Source organism: Vicugna pacos, chromosome 3 (genome assembly GCF_048564905.1).
Source record: "Vicugna pacos chromosome 3, VicPac4, whole genome shotgun sequence".
Classification (NCBI taxonomy): domain Eukaryota; kingdom Metazoa; phylum Chordata; class Mammalia; order Artiodactyla; family Camelidae; genus Vicugna; species Vicugna pacos.
In genome coordinates, this window is record NC_132989.1 from 23,231,888 (window position 1) to 23,253,465 (window position 21,578).

General features: G+C 33.9%; 1 protein-coding gene across 3 annotated transcripts in view; it reads right to left on the bottom strand.

Moving 5' to 3' along the window:
* Positions 1–21,578, bottom strand: part of UBE2D2 (ubiquitin conjugating enzyme E2 D2) — a 45,817-nt gene that overhangs the window by 14,168 nt on the left and 10,071 nt on the right. Inside the window, exons 2-3 of one of the 3 annotated variants that reach the window (XM_072956697.1) lie at positions 5,253–5,399; positions 418–505 (exon numbers count right to left, since the gene is read on the bottom strand). The exons of 1 other annotated variant lie outside the window; for it this stretch is intronic. The gene's annotated coding sequence lies outside the window, so the exon portion shown is untranslated. The remainder of the gene's footprint in view (positions 1–417; positions 506–5,252; positions 5,400–21,578) is intronic. One more of the 3 variants, XM_072956694.1, reaches the window with a different exon arrangement.

A 21,578-nucleotide genomic window follows, 5' to 3' on the forward strand; every position in this document is an offset into this window, starting at 1 on the left:
GTACAGTCAGTTACAACATGTCAATTTCTGGTGTACAGCATAATGTCCCAGTCATGCATATATATACATATATTCGTTTTCATATTCTTTATCATTAAAAGTTATTACAAGATACAGAGATAAAGATTTAACAATATTTACTTTCTAGCATATCTCAATTTTGGTATTCTGTATTTCTCTAAAACAGAGATTCCTTGTCCATTTCAAGGGGGAAAAACCTATTGTACAGTTCCCATTCCCAAATGTTTGTAATACAGGTCAGTATAACTAAGAACACTTGCTTGATGTGAAACACAAAAGTTAATCTACTTTTTTGACTAATATAGCAATAGGTTGTTGTTAAAATATAATTTGAGTTGAACAAGCTATTCTGAAGTTCTGCCATGTTCATTAAATGGATTTTTACTTGTGATTTACCTTTTAAATACTTTGCTCCTTTCAAATTAAATCACCTTCTTCCATGCTGACACCAAGGCTTAACACCAAGAGGTAAGACTTACCTAAGCTGAATACAACATAGATCAGGTGGTGATCATTTTGTAATGTATAGAAATATCAAACGACTATGTTGTACACTAGGAGCTAACAAAGTATTGCATGTGAACTATACTTCAAAAACAAACAGAAGAAGAGATCAGATTAGTGGTTATCAGAGGGAGGGTGAGGGGGAACTGGATGAAGGCAGACAGAAGGCACAAATTTCCACTTATAAGATAAATAAGTACTAGGGATGTAATGTACAACATGATAAATATAATTAACACTGCTGTATGTTATACATGAAAGTTGTTAAGGGAGTAAATCCTAAGAGTCCTCATCACAAGAAAAAAATTTTTCTTTTCCTTTTATTTTGTATCTATATGAGATGGTGTTCACTAAACTTATAGTAATTACTTCATGATATATGTAAGTCAAATCATTATGATGTACACTGTAAACTTACAGTGTTGTAAATCAACTGTATCTCAACAAAACTGAAAGGAAAAAAATTTAAGCTGTTAAAAAAAAAATCCATCAGTCCACTTCATGAGCCAGTATGATATAATTTAAAAAACCTTAACCTAAACTTACGATTACAGACAATTTACACTCATTCAACACTTTTGTGGCTCAAGGCACTCATATAGATGAATGTCAAAAGCATAATGCTAAGTGAAAGAAGTCAGAAATGAAAACACTACACTCTATGATTCCATTGATATGACATTCTAGAAAAGGCAAATTTATAGTAACAGAAAGCAGATCAACAGTTTCAAGGGCTAGAGGGAGTTGAAGGAGACTGACTACAAAGAGACATGAGGAAAATACTGGGGGTTATGGAAATATTCTATACGATGATTTGGTAGGGACAGCATAACTGTGTATGCATTTATTAAAACTCAAACTGTGTATTTAAAATTGTTGAATTTTACTGTATATAATATGTATCTTAAAAGTTGTTTATTAAAAAAGTATATATACCCATTCATCTTTGTATATGCATAAAATATCTCTGAAGAATACAAAAGAGACTAGTCAACAGTATTTACCTTCAGGAAGGAAAGCTTGCCTTGGAGGTGAGAATGGGAACTGTTTGTATTCCTTTAAATTAAATACACTTTAAATTAAATACACTTGTATTTAACAAGTGTATTTATTGCCTATTTGAAAAATGTATTACCAGTTCTTACTATAAATTTGGATTAAAATAACTATTAAAAGTTGTGGCCAACTGAAGGGTTATCAAAATGGTGAAAATCCAATTAGACTGAATAAACTACAGAAGCTACAAAATTTGATGTCTCTGAATTAAGATTAAAATTAAAGTTGAATCTCAGAATTTAATAAAGGAACTGATCTAGAAAGATCACTTGAGCAGAGCACCCTAATATAGATCAGGCTGCTTTTTGTTTAACAGTTGGTTTTACCATGTGGCTTTATACCTATACATTAATATCTTTGACTTTTCATTCTAAAAGAAATAGTACTCACATTTGTCTCATATATCATATAGTAAATTACATATTTATGGGATTGACAGGCTAGGACAAAACCCCAAACCACGGGATTTTTCTGTTTATTGAAAATCATCTTTTCTGTAGAAAGAGGAATAGAGAAATAAAGTATATATAATTAAATTTAGAAAAAAAGAGGGAGGAGGAACTTTGACAGTTAAGGCAGAGAACCTTCAATTTCTAAAAGATTTTATATTCTAACTTTTCTTGAAATCTAAAAAAATATTAAAACAAAGGTCTTATTTTGGGAGCAACTATGCATTTTACTAAATAGCTCTCAAGTTAAAATTTTTTCTTTGATGCTGTATACTCCCTTTGTTTCTAGGTATATAGCAGAACTAATATTTTCAAAGATTAAGGGTTATAAATAATATTGATTCTCTGTAACTTTCCTAAGTGTTTCTCATCTTAATTCAAACAGCCCCAAAACCCTATAGCAAATTAATTTAATTATTTTCAAATAAGGTTTGACTATGAACTTAAATACATTTCCTACTACTATGTTTTTTGGCTCAGGATTATGATTTACAATGAAGAGATACACAGGGGTAATAATAATGTTTTATATTACTCCTTCAGAATATCTACTCTACAAAGGATTAGCCCTTCTTTAAAACAGACCACTATTAAAGAAAACAAAGCACTAAAACATCTGAGCCTCAGGTATTTCTGTATCATAGCACTACAGCAAAAAGAAAGGAAACTTCTTAACTCTGTGGGGAGGGGGTCCTGCAAGGGATTATGTAGATTTCCCTTTCATTGTATCTTTAAGCCCTCAATTAGGCCATTAGTTGGTAGAAGTTAATGCTACTATTAGCAATTTTTTAAAATCCCTCTTTTCCCAGTCTTAACAATTATGAAGCAAAATATAGATAGCATAGAACACAGATCTGTTTCACCATTTTGATCTTTACTCTATGGCATAAGGTGAAAGGAACAAGATGGAAAATGAGAAATTATTGTTAATTTCACAGAAAACTGCCTCCTAGTTTTAATAGTTCTAAATACTGCTATACAAATCAAGGATCTTTGGTGGTAATAATCAGGATAAGAGAAGATATAAGCAGGGATTATGACTCATATACCATAATTTCAATGTCAAAAAAGATAGTCTAAACCAATTCTCAATTTTATAAGAAAATAAGATACAAAGTATCTAATCCAATGAAAATGTGTTATTAGTAATTAGAGTAAGGACATGGTGTTCTACTATACATGATCTACTATATAATGCTTCTTTAGTCTGAATCTAAAAATATTAGAAATGTACAAGTTAGAAAGTCTGAGAATCTATGTTACCCAGGAAATTAAACTGATCCCTCCTTTAAGATGTCTGAACTGCAAAAAAATAATAGCTAGACTAGTAGTAGCTCGCAAAAATGAGATCCTGGCAGAGTAGCATCATTATCACAAGAAAACTTAGAAATGCAAATTCTCAGGCTCCAACCAGACCTACTGAATCAGAAACTCTGAAGTGTAGTCCAACAATATGCATTTTAATAAGCATCCCAAGAAAATCATGATGGACACTAAATCTTCACTGCCTTTATGTTTGACAAATTAAGCATCAGAGACAAAAGGCAAGGTTCGAAAACTCACCACCAGCAAGACTAAAAGGGAAAGAAAAGTGAAGGGTAAAATGGTAGCACAAGACGAAGATATCAAGAAAGGGGTGAGACTTAAAAGGACAAGGTATGTTTCACATTTTCAAGACACAGTGAAGGGAAGCAGTCTGTCATTACCATAGTACTGCATTCTCCCAACCCTACTCCTATCTTACTATGGTTGCAAAAGAAATGTTAATTTATGTGTCCAACATAATACTTGAAGCTAATATTTGAAAATAACTGCTAGAGTATTTAAAATTACAAATTCTTAAAACTCAGGAAATATTAGTAACTCATAGTTATCTTAAGTTTGAGTTTGAAAGAGACATAATTTTTAACATCAAATTACAGAATCTCAAATCACCTGGCACTAACAGACTTAATCCCTTGTTATTCTCAAATATTTTCCATTTCTCTCTTAATAATGTTGCCTTCTATTTTAAAGACAGACAAACTGATGGAAACATGTATCAATACTTCCTTCAAAAAATTCAAGTCAACTAAAAGTACACAAAATACCCACCACAAACCTACCATCAAGTTTTTCCCAATCTAAACATCACCGTATCAACTCTGGATCTTTAAGAAATCTTCTATTTATCCTCTCCAGAGTAAAGATTATCCTGAATTTAGTGTTTATCAATCTCCTGCATTCTTTTATACTTTTCTATGTGTCCATAAACAATGTAGTCTCGTTATCTTGTTTTTAAAAGTATCATATGGTATGTATTCTATACTTTGCTTTCCCTTCAATATATTAAGATATTTTTCTATGAAGATTTAGTTTATTCCTTTTTACTGCTGCTTATTTTGCTACTAGACGTCTAAACCATATCATTTCCTTTCTTTAGTTGATGGACATTTAACTCCTATTTTTCATTATTACAATGTTTTGGTAAATACTCCCATACACGTGAATTTTTCTAGATAAACACTTCTTCAACTTAACTAACAAGTCTCCTCAACCCCTTTTTAATCACACACACATACCTTTTATTATGTATACAGGTTTTTTAAAATTATTCCCTCAATCCATACACACAGGCAAAAATATGTGTATTGTTCAGCACACTGGAACTTGCAAATCTGATCATTGCCTAGAGAAGGGAAAATTATTCCCAAGAACATGCTTAACCAGGAGGTCAATCCATCTGCCAACGTCCGAGAACACGGAGATGAACCTAACAGACACTATCCTCCTTCTGTACTTTCATTCATTACCATTCAGTAATCCTTCTTTAAGTCCACTTCAGCAGTACATTTCTTGCCGACAATCATTAAATGTCCAAGATGACTTTCATCATCATCATCATCTGCTACAGAAATCTGGGATATGAGTTTATTTGGTATCATCAGAAAATGTATTGGTGCTTGAGGGGAACCCTTTTTTAATTATAATTTTATCATCAACTCTACAGTTAATGTTTCACACAACTTATTCACTATTAAACTGAGATGTTTCAATTATTACAGAGGAATTTTCTTCACAATGTTTAATAGATGGCTATTTTCTAAGTTTACTTTAATAATTGGTTCTATCAAAAACTGCACAGAGATTTTTACACTGCACATATTGGAAACTAACCATCTCATGTGTAATTACGTTAATGAAAATAAGTTTCTGTAAGGATTATAGTGGTTATTCTATAACCTGTTTACGTTCTTGCTGATATCAGCAGGGGTAATAGGCAGAATTCAGTTTTCCCAAGTCTCACAATCCTTTGATGTTTTCTCATTTTTCTGCTCTTAGGTAACTTTAAGCAAGTCATTCAACTTCTCCAGATCAGAGCTTTCACATCTATAAAACAAGGAAGTTAAATAACTAAAACAGCATGGTTTGGTCATAAGTTTAGGGGTCAAGTAAGTTTGGGAAATGTTATAATCCACATCCTTATAAGAATATTCAAAGTTCTAAAGAAGTCTAGCATAAAGAAAACACTACTGTTTGGACACAAAACCAGGCTTTGCTTCTTTCCTTAGCCCATTCTTTCAATGCTACATTCCTCATTCAAAGTTTTATTCTTACAAAATGTCTGTGGTAAAGTCAGAAATAAGTCTGAAGGAACCAAGAACATTTTTTATCCCAGACAAAGAAATATTAGTGTTTTAGAATAAAAGACTTTTAAGTATGACATAGAGAAATCTACACAACATGGCTAAAACTGTCCTAAAGTTATTTCTCTCATCTACACCTTGTCTCCCAAATCTGGACTGTGAATTACTTCAGTGTTGTTGATTTTTTTCATTGTGGTAAAATACACATAACACAAAGTTTACCAAATCTTATCCTTTTTTTCCTCTATTTTGCTGTGTTTTATTACTCTGGATAGAACAAAACCAAAATAACCACAAAAATACTTGGGAGAAAATCTTCATCCATCTCATCCATTTTTCAGTGAACAGTTCAGTGGTATTAAATACATTCATAATGTTATGCTCAAAGTGTTTTAAGAGAATGTTTATAACAAGAGAAAGCTCATGTATGAGTAGCTTTTCAGATATAGATACTACAACATGAATTCCCTTTCCAAGGCAGATTATATGTTCCTATTAATTTTCAGAGACAAGGATTTTTTTAATTAAAAAAATTTTTGTTGTTGTTTGGAGGGGATAACCAGGTTTGTTTATTTGTTTATTTATTTAGTTATTTTTAGAGGAGGTACTAGGGACTGAACCCAGGATCCTGTGCATGCCAAGCATGCACTCTGCCACTTGAGCTATATCCTCCCGTTTTTTAAAATTACTTTTATCAAATTTCAGGAAATCCTTACAAGTGCTATCTGCGGGACAATGTTGATAGTTTCCAATACTGATCAAACATATAACTGATGTGTTTCTGGCCTTTAAACAGGTTTTCTAGATAAAAGAGGAAAAGACATTTTTCCCATGAAGCACGTATCTTTTAAAAGGGAAATGGTATGCTATATAATGATACTAGCAAAATTTATCATTTATACAATCCTATCTGCTGTACTATAAAATTTAAATACTGAAAGCTTATACTATTCACAGCACAACCTAAAAGCTAAGCAAGGTATCATACTGTACTTATGAAGTAAATATGATTTAAAACTCTGTGTAATAAAGGAAAGTTTGATTACCCTAAGTTTAAGGAATTCAAAAAGTTACAAAATTTTAAAGAAATTCTTTCTTTAGACTCATTATTGACCTTAATTATGTAACCAGGGCTACACTCTAATAAAGGGGCAAGGAGGAGGGGGCATGGGGGTTGGAATCAGGAAGTCAGAGTATAATGAGGTCTATCACTATTCAGCAAGTGGGAGAACTCAACTATATGAAAGAAGTTTTAAATAAAAATTTGTGAATTCATGCTCTGCAAGAGGTGCTGAAGACCGCCCTCATCCACTATGGCCTAGCACGTGGAATTCATGAAGCTGCCAAAGATTTAGACAAGCGCCAAGCCCATCTTTGTGTGCTTGCATCCAACTGTGATGAGCCTATGTATGTCAAGTTGGTGGAGGCCCTTTGTGCTGAGCACCAAATTAACCTGATTAAGGTAGATGACAACAAGAAACTAGGGGAATGGGTAGGTCTCTGGGAAATTGACAGAGAGGGAAAAGCCTGTAAAGTGGTTGGTTGCAGTTGTGCGGTGGTTAGGGACTATGGCAAAGAGTCTCAGGCAAAAGATGTCATCGAGGAGTACTTCAAGTGCAAGAAATGATTAAATTAAAAACTGGGCTCTTGTTCCTCAAAAAAATATACTAAGTTCAAATTTGTAAGATATTTCCATAAAATAAACTATAATTTCATTCTAAGGCATTCAAATTTGCTTGGCACATTTAAAGTTTCACAAAGGAGAAATCAATATGAAATTCTGACAATGCACATAATTAACCCAATTATGAAACTGAGGTTAAAAATTACTTTAAAAAGGCAAAGTCCCAGTTTACTTTTATCTATCTTCACAATACCACAGTAAGGATTTTAAAACACATCAACACTGAGCACCTCCAATTAAAAGGATTACTGTTAACTGCCTTAGCAGGATGAAAAAAAGTCTTTTTTATTCCCCTGGGACATTCTTCTTTCTCCAAGCAACTAATTGTTCATTAACTGTACTGTACAAATCTAGTACCATATATGGTACTGTATAGTAATAGTTCATGGTCAATTTTTTAATCCACAACTATCAAAAGTTTACTTCTGTATACTCTTACCTACACCTCTTTAATGCTTAATTTAAAACTCCTTGAGGAAGAGACAAGATACATCACATAATTTAATCCTTTCCCCAGAATGGAACACAAGAGACATTCAAATGTTTGAATAAGCAGATGAATGCCTAGCACAGAATTAAGCAGAATTGGCGTTCAAACGCTTATAAATGAGATGATAAACAAAAGCACATAAACAACTTCCAAGGGGAAGTCCAGTCTAATTCAGCCTAATCACCTTTAGTGTCAGGAAGGAGAAAGTAAGTCTATACTGACAGAGTATATTAAGATTTAATTACTAAACTTGAATGGAGTAAGTATTTTGGGGTGAGACCAGATAATATCAGAAACAAGTTGTTTCTTGAAGCACTTCAGTAGCAACCACTTTGATGGACATGTTCTAATTAAAAACAATATTCTTTGTTCATTATTGAAGGTCAAGAATCTTTCTTAGACCTTATTTTACCTATATGAACTACCATTTACTCATTTCAAAACTTTTTTTCTTAATTAATTCATTTTGAAATTTCAACCAGTCCAAGACTCAAACAGTATACATCCCTCTGCCCCCATGCAGATTTAGGCTTCTCTTAAGTGTTGTCCTTAGAGACAGGTTTCCAAGAAGCCCTTCTCTCCCATTTCCATTCTATTTCCTGTTAAGTACTATGATGGGAAAATGGAAGTTGCCTTACCACCTCAGCATGGTTTATATTGTATGTGTGATTATTTAATGTCTCTTGACCCAATGACAAATAGGGACCTGACCTCCAGCACAGTCCCTGGTCCATGGGGAGTGCCCAGTAAACATCTGCTGAAGAACAGATAGTTCAATTACAGACTAATTTTAAGTACCTAGAGAAAGATAACACCATCTTCCATTGATTGTAAAATAATATTTTAATATACCTGAAATCAAACTGCATATTACAATCAATAGCATGCCAGCTTAACTGGAAACGGCTTTTCTTTCTTCATAGCATATCTTTCAATTGACAGCATCTTAGAGTCAATGAATTAAGGCACTTGGAAAGGCAGTAATATTCTGATACTGCAGCCATGGGATCATATATCTAACAAAGAACAAGTTTAGAATTTTGCCAAAGCAGACGACTCAGTAATGGAGTTAGTATAAGAAAATCACTTTTCTAGAAGACTGGGAACAAAAATATTAGGGAGGTACACATGGGTACCAAAAGCAAAACAGTCAAACAGCTGTTCCTTCCTAACAACTCCTGGTGCTGATGATCAATGGTAGCTAAGTTGCCAGGGCAAATTAGACTCCACACAGGGTCTCTGTCAGGATCTAAAATTACCTCTCCTTTCAATTACTGAAGTCATGGTCAATGTTCCTCAACACTGTTTCCAAAATGAAGGTAGCACATAGCCAGGTAGATAGGAAGAGTCAATGTGCTAATAGACAGATGGTGGGGCATCTATGCCAGAAGATTCCACTACTCACAAAGCTCTGAAGAAAATACTGAATGCTAAGAAAAGAGCTCCCTTCCTGGTATTTGAATAATCAGGATGTACACCAGCTGATTCCACCTCAGTTAACAACTACATAGCAAACTAGAAACCTAAAGAACTCTCCTACAGCACTACTCACCATGTACTATAGTTCCCAAGCTTGAGAAGATGGGGACATAAATGAATGATAATATCATTATCTTGGTGTGCTTCTGTGCTACTTAAAGTGGCAGGACAATGTAGACCTCAAAAAGAGATAAAAAATGATATCTTATTTCCCATTATACCCTGTAAAACTATGCCCCTATCCCCTACAAAACCCATACATACTATTTTTACTTCAGTAGCGTATGGTTAAGTTTTGGTACTCTATTTTAAAATATATAAAAACTGTTCACCTAGAACTATATATCCTTGAAACTTAAAAATAATACTTCTCATAGACTTTACTCTTCACCCTTTCAAAGCACAGTCAGTTTCTGTTTTGCAGGTTCTCCAAAACTATCCTAAGGGGTTCAAAATAATGAATCTGTCCATAGTTAAATCAGTCTTCCTACAGGCTGACAATCTCTGTAAGATGGGTGACCAATAGTCAAGTAAGCTGTTAAATTTTACTATGTGATATACTTGCAAAGCTGTCTCATGTGATGAATCAAAGCACAGAAAATATAATTCAAGTGAAAAAAAAAAAAGGCCAGAACCATTTCACAAGCCTGGGATTATATTTTAGAACAACTATTCAAAACACCAACTGATAGGAAAGATTTTTACATCTCCCTGGAACAGTTCAACCTCCAAAACAAGACACTAAACAGTATTAAAAGTGTGAATGGGCACATCTGAAGAAACGTCTTTTCAAAGTTCACTTTATGTAAGCTTAGAGATAGGAGCTCTTTGTCCACATTGAAATCACTTGAGATGCCATATAATTAAGCATCTTCTACACAGTAATAGAAACATTTACTATTGTCTTGGGGAAAGATATTAGAGTACCATAAAAGCAAGACAAATGAAGAGATTCAATTTTCCTATGATGAAATTCACACTCTAAAAGGATTTCCATTTTATTTGCAGCAAGGGTTGGGGGAAGGCCAGACAAAAAATTCAAGTCCATAGTTAGGCTGGAGAAAGGTTTGGTACTGAGTATTGTATGTTTCAAAAACATTTTATACTTCCTGATATTAGGAACAAAGCAAGCTCCTAAGCAGTTTTAATATGGCAGATCTGACCAATTAACCCACAGGGAATGTTTAACCCATATAATCATTATAGTGGTGCTACTTGACGATTTTGAGAGCACTTTTGAGATTAACAAAGAGGAGGTGGCAAGCAGAGAAACTGTTCTTTGGTATGATAATAGGAAAAGTATGAAAACATTCTGAATCAAGTTTAAAGAAAAAAAAGCATAGGCTAGTTAGCCTCATGTATGTTATCAAGACCATGAGCTATGTGAGAGTCTCAATAAGAGCAAGACCCATAGTATAAAATTCTTTCTTTCTATGACTCAATTTTATCCAATACTTTTCAGAACAGACAGGCAACCAAGAAGAGAGCCACCTCCCTGATCTTCAGGCTTTTAAAGTCTTATAGGAGAAAGTTAAAAAATAAAAGGTAAAAACTCAAAGAGCCCAGTAATTACATTTTAATGCTACAAGAAAGAAACAGTTTAATCCCAGTGAATGTATGGTTTTTTGGAACATTTACATCCTATCTTTTAATTTCTTTTCCTTAATCTCCCAGCACTAGGCTAAACAAAGCAAAGGGGCGGGGGTGGTGATGTTGGTCAGAATGCAAATTTCCAGCATTAGATGAGTAAGTTCTGAGCAGCTAATGTACAACATGGTGATTATAGTTATTAACACTGTATTACATACTTAAAACTTGCTGAGAGAGTAGATCTCAAAATGTTTCCACCACAAAAAAAGAGAATACTTATGGGACACGATGGAGGTGTTAGCCAACACTATGGTGGTAATCATTCTGCAATATGTAAGTGTATCAAATCAATACTGTATAACTTAAATTTACACAATGCTATATGTCAATTATATCTCAATAAAGTTGAGGAGAAAAAAGAAAAAATGAATAAACAAAGCAACTTGGAAAGTTATTTTGACAGGAAAAGACCAGGCCCCAAGTAACTAGCTATACTTCTAAAAACAACCACATTTTTAGGTTTCACACCCCCAAAGCCTTTCCCTTCCCCTCTACTCTTCCATTCCTCCTTCCTCCTATTGATAGGCCAAACAAATCCTCAGAAAAACTTTTCTGAATTAACATTTGGAAAAAATGTTAAGTTAGTATTACCCAACCATTAAAATTGTTTTTAACAAATCTAAAGAAGCAAAATTCTACTACAGAATTAAATTGATTACACATAACCTCATCCAAGAAGTAAACACGTTATTAAGACAATGCTTACTACAATCTCCCCTGCAGTAAATAATCTCCAAACATGGCTGCCAATAATTTCTCCCCTCCCTGTAAGAACATACCACTCCTTTCATCAAGAAGTAGTCTATTTCCCTTCCCCTTGAATCCAGGCTGGCCTTGCACTTTGCTTGACTGAAAAAAATAAAATAAAGCAAATCTAGTTTTTAGAGGCCTGACATCTTTCCTTCTTGCTCTTTCAGAGCTCTGGGCCACCACATAGAAGGTCCAGGTTATCTTGCTGGAAAGGCCATTTGGGGGGCAAGCGTGTACATTCCAGCTAATAGTTAGCATCAAGGCCCCAGACATGGAGGAGAGGAGGTCTTCTTGGACCTTCTAACCCTGATGCCAGCTGATACAGCCACAGGAATAACCCTGGCTGATAACACAAGAAGCAAAACTTCATAGTCAATCCAGATGATCCGGAGAAGTAATAAATCACTGTTGTTTAAAGTTTTGTAGTAGTCTGTTATATAGCAAAGCTAACGGATAAATACCATTATATAGTCTCTAAAGACAGCAGGACTCAATAATAGATCCTTCCAACTGTCACCACGGCAGATTCTCAGCAAAACAATAACAAATGTCTAATTCTGCTAAATAATTAAACAAAACAAAACAAAAACCAAATAAACAAAAAATAAAAAACCAAAAAAATTACTCTGTTATTGAAAGCTACCGGTCCAAAAGTAAAAATACTGTTAAGAGGGGGAAGTCATGATAAAAGGAATTTATTTCAAGTGATCCAAATCCTTTCAGATTTGATATCCTAGGGTCCTTTACAACACCACGGTATGTAATCTTAGCAGGTATATTTACCTAAAACCTCAAATACAGTAGACAATAAGCTCATCACCTTAGCTAAATTTAAGACTGCAGTCATTTTTAAAGGTTACATATTGATCTAGGAGAAAATCATGAACTATTTAAAAACTATGTACATGTCCAATACTCTAATTATGCAAAGATAATAAGATCCACAGGGGATCTGTATTTTACGACCTTTAAAGTACCTGTTCTTTTAGAGTTACAATTCCTAGAAATATAAATTTTCATACAATACAACAGCATGTGTTTTGAAATATATATAGGAAGAATCACTGAAAGTATATCAGACTTCCAAGCAAAGTGACAGATTGAACACGTAATTTACTCTCTCCCAAAATTCTACTAAAATAAGAGTCATCAGTTTTTTTTCAAGGCTTAAACTCACAAATAACAAAGAACAGGAAAGGGGACAACAGCAACAACATTTTTGTAGCTGAAAGCAGACTGATGAGTGATAGTGATTTAGCAGTCCCAAGAAGGTGAATCTTAATTCATGAGAAAAACTCAAGAAGGAACCAAATTTACAAAGGCTCAGAAGGTGATAACACAAGCAACTCCTGGAAGTAGGACTGAAAACAGGAGGCCTGCTTGCAAATCTGATTAAGGAGATGAGTATACAATCAGTATTATCTAGAAAATGTAGGACACCAAACAGGACTTGGGACCCATTTCATCCAACATAAAGTATAAGAAAAAAAGGGATAACTACATAATAAAAAAGACTTAAAAGATGTCAACCAAATGCAATTAGTTGACTTTGTTTATACTATGTAGATTCAAACAAATCAAATATAAAGAAGAAAACTTCATCTGAAAGAGAAAAAAATTTAAATGACTGAACATTTGATACCAAGAACTTACTCATATTTTTAGATATGATAATTATACTGTATTGTGACTTTTTAAGAGTCTTTGTCTCAGGGCTTCTCAATCCAATAAATAATTGACATTTGGGGCGGGATAATTCTTTGTTGTTGGGGGCTGTCCTATGCATTGTAGGATGTTCAGTAGTTCCCTAGCCTCTACCTACTAGATGCCAGTAGCAACCAGTAGCCTCCCAGCAGTGACAACTAAAAATATTTACAATGTCAAATGTCACCTGGTGGGCAAATCCACCCCAAAGTAAGAACCACTACATTATCTCTCAGTAATACAGTCTTAATTATTTACAGATAAAATGATATTTGGGATTGGTTTCAAAATAATACAGTAAGGATGGAAAAGGTAGTAGAGAATTAACACAAAATGTTGGGTGATGGGGTACATGAAATTTGTTACAGAACACTCAAGTGTTTTGATGTTTGAAAATTTCACTGAAGTTTATTAGACATCTGTTTTACGCATTTTTATATAGCACATTATATTCATAACAATGAAAATTTCTAAAGAAAAAAGTTAGTTAGAAACTCTCATATCCTGTAGTTGGGTGTCTAAAACTTTTGGCATTATCTCACAAAAATAAAAAGGTCCATGTTTTATAACCAAACAATTCTACTGACTATAAAGAGAAATTCTCACCTATGTGCACCAAGAGACATGTATGGGGATGTTGATGCTTCAGTATCTGTAGTAGCAAAACCTTGGGAACAAATGTCTAGTATAAGGGTAATAAATTTTAACATATATTGGTTGGTATATCTGTATTCATTGAAAAGGCATGTTATTTAAAATGTATACATTTGTATAACATCTATGTGAATTTTGAAAACATTCAAAATAATACGTGTTGTTTATGGATATAAATCTCAAAACTAATAAAGATAAAACATTAAAGCTTAAAACTAGAAGTGATATCTAGATCAATTCTTTGACTTCCAGTGAATGTTCGCTCCACCCAAGCAAACTAGGCCAGAGGTTTGTTCTCTGGAGAGGATAAAACAGAAGGTTCAAGACTAAGAGACACTAAACCACAGTCAATGGCATGGATGATGTACGCAAACTAGGAAGGTTAAGTGAACATTTACATACACACTTTGTTCCAAGTGCTTCTGAGAACATTGGAACACTGGCCAGTACCAGGCAGGAGATTAAAAGACCCTTCTCTAGAAAATCTGCACAAGATAAAGAGCTATACAATTCACTGACATTAGTGGTTCATCCAGAGAAATAGCCCTGACAGCAAACCGTAAGCTGGCTTCCACAGTTGCCAAACCTCACCCCCATTTGCTCATACCCTTTAATCAGCTTTTTAATGGCCTACTCTAAAATAAGGATAAACAACTGACAATGAAGGAATTGGCCATCTTCAATATGAAAGATAAAGACCAAAAACAATGTGGAGAAAAAAGACCATGCAGGAAGAAGAAAAGGTCAAAACAAAAGAAAAGCTATCATGAATATCCTTAAACCTCAGAGAAGCTTTTGCATCTACGAAACAAGAACAAAATTCTTAAACAAGTAAGCAAACACTCTGAGAATGAGAAACTCTTTCAAAAAGTAGATAAAAAGACAAAGATAGGAAATAGAAAAGAAATACAGATTCCATACAATCTCCATCAAAATTCTAACTGCCTTTAAAAAAAACCCCAAAAACAAAAACAGGAATGACAAACATAACCTAAAATTCATATGGGAATGTAAGGAACCCCAGAAGTCAAAACAATCTTGGGAAAGAAAAAGTTGAAGGATTCACACTTTGTGATTTCAAAACTCAATACAAAGCTACAGTTTTCAACAGTATGATACTGACATAAGAACAGATATATAGATCAACAGAACAGAATTGAGAGTCCAGAAATAAATCTATACGTCTATGGCCAACTGTTTTGTTTTATTTTTTCTCAGAAAACAAAACACTGAATCAATGGTCCAAGCTTTTACTTTTCCATTCTGACAACCTGATGGACCACAGATGTGGCCAAAGCATATTCTTCATTTAACGTAAACAATGTTAAACAACTACAAAATGAAATTTTTTAAAGATTTTTAAATTTTATACAATTTTTAAAGGTTACTTTCCATTTATAAAACTGGCCAATTGGTTTTTGAGACTGTTGCCAAAACAATTCAATGTGGAAAAAAATAATCTTTTCAACAAATGATGCTTGGACAACTGTATATTCACATGCAAAAGATGAATTCAGACTCCCATCTTACATCATACACAAAAATTAACTTTAAATAGATCAAAGCCCATCATCTCAGTCCCATCAGGATAGTTACTATCCAAAAACAAACAAACAAAAAAGCCAGAAAATAGTAAGTCCTGATGAGGATGTGGAGAAATTAGAACCCTTGTGCACTGGTAGGAGAAATGTAAAATGGTATAGCCAACTATGGAAAACACTATGGCAAGTCCTCAAAAATTAAAAATAAAATTACTATGAGCTAGCAATTCTACTTCTAGGTATACACCCCAAATAACTGAAAGCAGAGTCTTGAAAGATACACCTATGCTGATAGCAGAATTATTCAGGATAGCTAAAGTGTGTAAACAATCTAAGTGTCCAACAGCTGATGAATGGATAAGCAAATATGGTATATACACAAAATGGAACAGTAAACAGCCTTCAAAAGGAAGAAAATTCTGACAAAATGGATGAACCTTGAGGACACTATGCTCGGTGAAATAAATCAGTCACAAAAAGATAAATACTGTTATGATTCTACTTATATAAGGAACCTAGTCAAAACCAGAGGCAGAGAAGGGAGGGAGGGAGGGTATAGCTCAGTGGTAAAGGGCATGCTTAGCATGCACGAGGTCCTGGGTTCAATCCCCAATACCTCCATTAAATAAGTAAAATCACAACTCCCCCCTAAAAAAACTTACTAAAAAAACAAAAACAAAAACAAAACAAAAATAAAAACAAAAAAAAAAACAGAGACAGAAAGTACAATAGTGGTTTAACGGCTAGGGAGAAAGGTGAGGAGTCATTGTTTAATGGGTTATGGACTTTTCAGTTTTGAGTTCTGGAGATGGACGGTACCAACGGTTGCACAATATGAATGTACTTAATACCACTGAACTGTGTATTTTAAAATGGCCAATTTTGTTATATGTATTTTACAACAATAAAAGAAGTGGGTAAAAAAATAGATCAAAGACCTAAATTTAAGAGTTGAAACTATAAAACTCTTAAAAGGAAACTTAAGTGTAAATCTGTGCATCCTTGGATTAGTAATGGTTTCTTAGATATGACACACAAAACACAAGCAACAAAAGAAAAATCAGACAAACTGGACTCCATCAAAATTTAAAACTTTAATACATACATAAAAAAAGAGAAAAGGCAAACCTACAAAATGGGAGAAAAATTTTGCAATCACATATATGATAACAGTTTGTTATCCAAAATATAAAAGAATTCTTATAGCTCAACAATAAAAACACAACCCAATTTGAAAATGGGCAAATACACATTTCTCCAAAGAGAATATACATATGGTCAATGCGCATGTGGAGATGTTCAACATCAGTCATTAGAGAAATTAAATCAGAACCACAATAATATCTCACTTGTCACCTACTAGGAGAAGTATAATAAAATAACAAGTGTTGGTGAGTATGTGGAGAAACTAGGAAACCTCATACATTCCTGGTGGGAACATAAAACAGTGTAGTCAGTTTGGAAAACTGTCTGATGGTTTTGAAAAAGGTAAACAAAAATTACCACATGACTCAGCAATTCCACTCCTAGGAATATATCCGAGAGGAATGAAAACATATGTTCACACAAAAAATTGAAAATAAATGTTCATAGCAGTATTCTTCTTGACAGATAAAAAATGGAAACAACCAAATGCCCATCAACCAATGAACGGAAAAAGAAAATGATATATTCATACAATGGAGTATTATTCAGCCATAAAAAGGAATTAAGTGCTGATACATACTACAACTTGGATAAACCCTGAAAACACCATGCCTAAACAAAAAGAAGTCAGACACAAAAGGCCATGTATTGTATGATTCTATTTATATGAAATGTCCAGAATAAGTAAATCCATATAGGTAGAAAAGGGGCAGGGGGACAACAACCAGGGACCAGCTCAGGAAGTCCAACATCTAATAACAGTTTCAATAAAGGGAAAGCAGAGATAATGAAATTAATGAAACCATGAACAAAAGGATTCAAGACAATTTCTCAAAACTTCAAGATGTGAACTTCTGGCTTGAAAAAACCAACTGAATTTTGAGCAAAGTAAATGAAAACTAACCTACATCATCAAATCCATCATGAAATTTCACAAAACTGGGGACAAAGAATACCTATAAGCTTCCAGAAAGGAAACTGGTCACATATATAGGATCAGAATAGTTTGGGACTTAACAGCAATACTGGAAGCTAGAAGATAATAAAAATACTGACTATAAAAGAAGAGTGCCATCCATACTGGTGGTCTTACCCCAGCTTTTGAGATTAGATCAAGTCATGTTTACAATCCAAATGCCAATACGCTGTTAGCTTTAAGCTCTTCCTCCAAATTCTGAACAATCTTCTTAACCTTGTATTAATATTGCATGTGACCTCATACAATTTAATTTCTACATGAAGTTATAGGTTCAACAATAGAGGAACTAAAATAAGACTAAAAAAATTACTGCATAAGCATGCTTTGGGATTGCTACTGTAAGTTAAACAAAATTTTATTTATTAGAGATCTGTCCTATAGTGATGAAAATAAAAGGTATAACTATTTCTTTTTTGAAAGGAATTCAAATTTTTATTTTAAACCAATTTATAATCAGTGTTTTAAACATGTATGAAATGGTTTCATATTAACTTTGAAATAGATATAAGTATCATGGCAATTCACAATTTTAAAAAGAGCTCACAAACATGTATGATATTCTCCAGGTAAGCTCAATAACTTCAAAGTGGATTTCAGTACTTCTAATCAACAAAAGTGAAACATAATGCTTAAAGTACAAATAACCTTTCAACAGACCAGAATCTGGCCTTCTACTAAATTCAGTGCTAATATATTATCGCCTTGACACAGTAAGTAAAGTAGGGGAGGTTTCACAAGTAATTCCCCATCACTTACAACAATGTACCCCTATCAAAACATGAATATTTCTAAACATGCAAAGATGCCAAGCTCTTAAATTATGAAGACAAGCCACGGCTCCTTACTAAACTTTAACACTAAAGCTAAACTAGGTAGGTCTGAATCTTAAGCCAGGTAGTAAATACCTAGGTGCTGGTCATATCAGTGTCTAAAACTTTCTCTATACATAAAGTATTTCATAATAAAAGATAAGTTTCAGGTCTTTTGATTGTGGTTGTTTCCAATTATTTCTAAGAATGGAGACTAGTTTCTACAGGTTACTAGAATTATCAAAATTGTCTCAGAATAATAACAGCATTAAACTTAAGAGTATGGTTTTAGTATTTTCCCAAGATGTGCTAAAGAAAATGCCACATTCCCTAACTGGGAAAAGTACTACGTGGTCACTCACAATCACTAGACTGAACTTCCTATACTGGTTTTAAGTAACAGCTTGCACTATTATATTAAGTAGCTTTCATCTAAATATTTATGTCAAGTAAGTCCTGTATTTCAATTTGTTTTTAAAAATGGTAAGGATATCCACATGGGGATGGGCATGATTCAAAACAAATGTCCAAGTCAGGACAGAGTTAAGAAGGGCACTCCAAGGGAGAGGAGAGCAAAGAATGATATCTATGCAGATGTGCCACAGCAATGAGAAGTTGATTATATACACAGGAGATCTGATCAAATGAGTAAATATATTAACAGAGAACTTTCGCTGTCAAAAAAGAGTATCAATACTGAAAGAAGAAATACAGAGTAAACCCTATGGTAGTGGACTGAAATTAGAGTGTGAACTCATGATTTTTGATACATAGAGAAAAGTAAATATACGTATGTACGTGTACGTATCTATACATACACATATTCCCTAGCTACCACTGGTTATACTGAGAAAGCCTGGAAAGACTGAGACTCTTAGAGCAATAAGCATACCTAGCATCCAGATCTTGGTTTCTAAATACCATTTACCACTAAAAAACACAAAAGAACCTTGGAAAAATAGGTGATTACAGGGCTAGAGCAGGGAAAGTAGAAGAAAAAGCAGGAAACACTTTTTTGTGCCAGAACTTAAAGAAGAGCTCAAATCCTGGGGGAAAAAGCATGTCGGGGACAATTTGAAAATTAAAATGAATAATAATAAACTACTATAACTCACATGAATAAAACAGGAAATCATAAGTCCATACAAATACAAATTTTAAAATAAATCAAAATTTTTGAGTAACAGTGTGGTACCCAGACTCCAACTTGGCTCCCAATGAACCTTGAATTCTAGTACTCTCACCCTTGTGTAGTCCTCTTTCCCACATTGTACAAGGGGTAGTTAGTCTGTGAGGCCAAAAGAGTACGGCAGAAGTGATGGTATGTCACTTCTGAGATTAGATTATAAGATACTATGGACTTTAATTTGGTTGCTCTATCTCTCAGATCACTCTGAGGGAAGCCAGTTGCTATGTCTAAAGCACACTCAGGTAGCCCTATATAGAGACCCACATGGGGAGGAAATAAGTCCCTTAGTCCAACAACCCACGAAGAACTGAGATCTGCCAGCAATCATGGGAATGAACTTGAAGGGGATCCTCTAGCCTTCAGAGAACTGCAGCCCCCAGCCACAGCTTTGCTGTAACCTCAAAAGAGATCCTGAGCCAGAACTACCCCTACTCTAAGTCATTCTCAGATTCCTGATCTTCAAAACTATGTGATAAAGTTTATTGTTTTAAGCAGCTAAGTTTTAGGGTATTTTCTTATGCAGCAATAGATATGTAATACAAACAGGATAAGTACATATTTTCAAAGTGTCTCCCAACAAATTACTTATTCATTATGAAGGGGAAAAGAGCAACTCTATTGTAGGAAACCCTCACAGCTATTACCTTAATCAAGTGACAGAAGTAAAAATTCTCAGTAATGGGTCAAACTGAAATTGCAGACATGGAAGCAACCTAAACGTCCATTAGCAGATGACTGGATAAAGAAGTTGTGGGGACACACACACACACAGACACACACACACACACACACAGGAATACTATTCAGCCACAAAAAACAATGAAATAATGCCATGTATAACAACATGGATAGACCCAGAGATTATCATACTAAGCAAACTAAGACTGAGAAAGACAAATATCGTATATTACTTATACATGGAATCTAAAAACATGACACAAATGAAATTATTTACAAAACAAAAACAGACTCACAGACAGAAAACAAACTTATGGTTACCAAAGGGGAAAGGTGCGGGGAATAAATTAGGAGTTTGAGATCAGCAGATACAAATACTATATATGGACAGATAAACAGTAAGGTCCTACTATGAAATACAGCACAGGGAACTATATTCAAAGCTTGTATATAATAACTGATAATGGAAAAAAATATGAAGTATATGTGTGTGTGTGTGTGTGTGTATATATAACTGAATCACTATGTTATACACCAGAAACTAACACAACATTGTAAATCAACTATACTTCAATTAAAAAAAAAAAAGAAACTGCATACCACCTGACAGGATGTAATGAAAAGAATCCAACCAAAATCATGCACTACTTGATAGGACACAGAGATGGACACAGCATTGCTTCTGTGACATTCCTACCAAAGATGTATGACCTAAATCTAATCACTGTGAAATAACCGAAAAACCCATACTGAGGGACATTCTGCAAAATAACTGTACTGTAATCTTTAAAAGTGTCAAAGCCATAAATTAACTATATTTTAATTAAAAAAAAGGATCAAGGTCATGAAGCAAAGAAAAGACTGAGGAACTGAAGGAGACTAAAGATAGATAACTAAATGCAATGAATAATTGGACTGGATCCTTTCCTATAAAGGACATTATTGGAACAACTGGCAAAACTTAACTGGGATCTGAGAATTAGATGACAGTAATATCTCAATGGGAATTGCCTAATTTTGATATTGTGATTATGTAGCAGAATGCCCATGTTTGGAAGAAATACACGTTAAAGTATTTGGGGTTCATGAGTTATACTGACAACCTACTCTGAAATGGTTAAAGAAAAGGATGTTCTAAGTTTTGTATTTGCAACTGTCCTGTAGGTTTG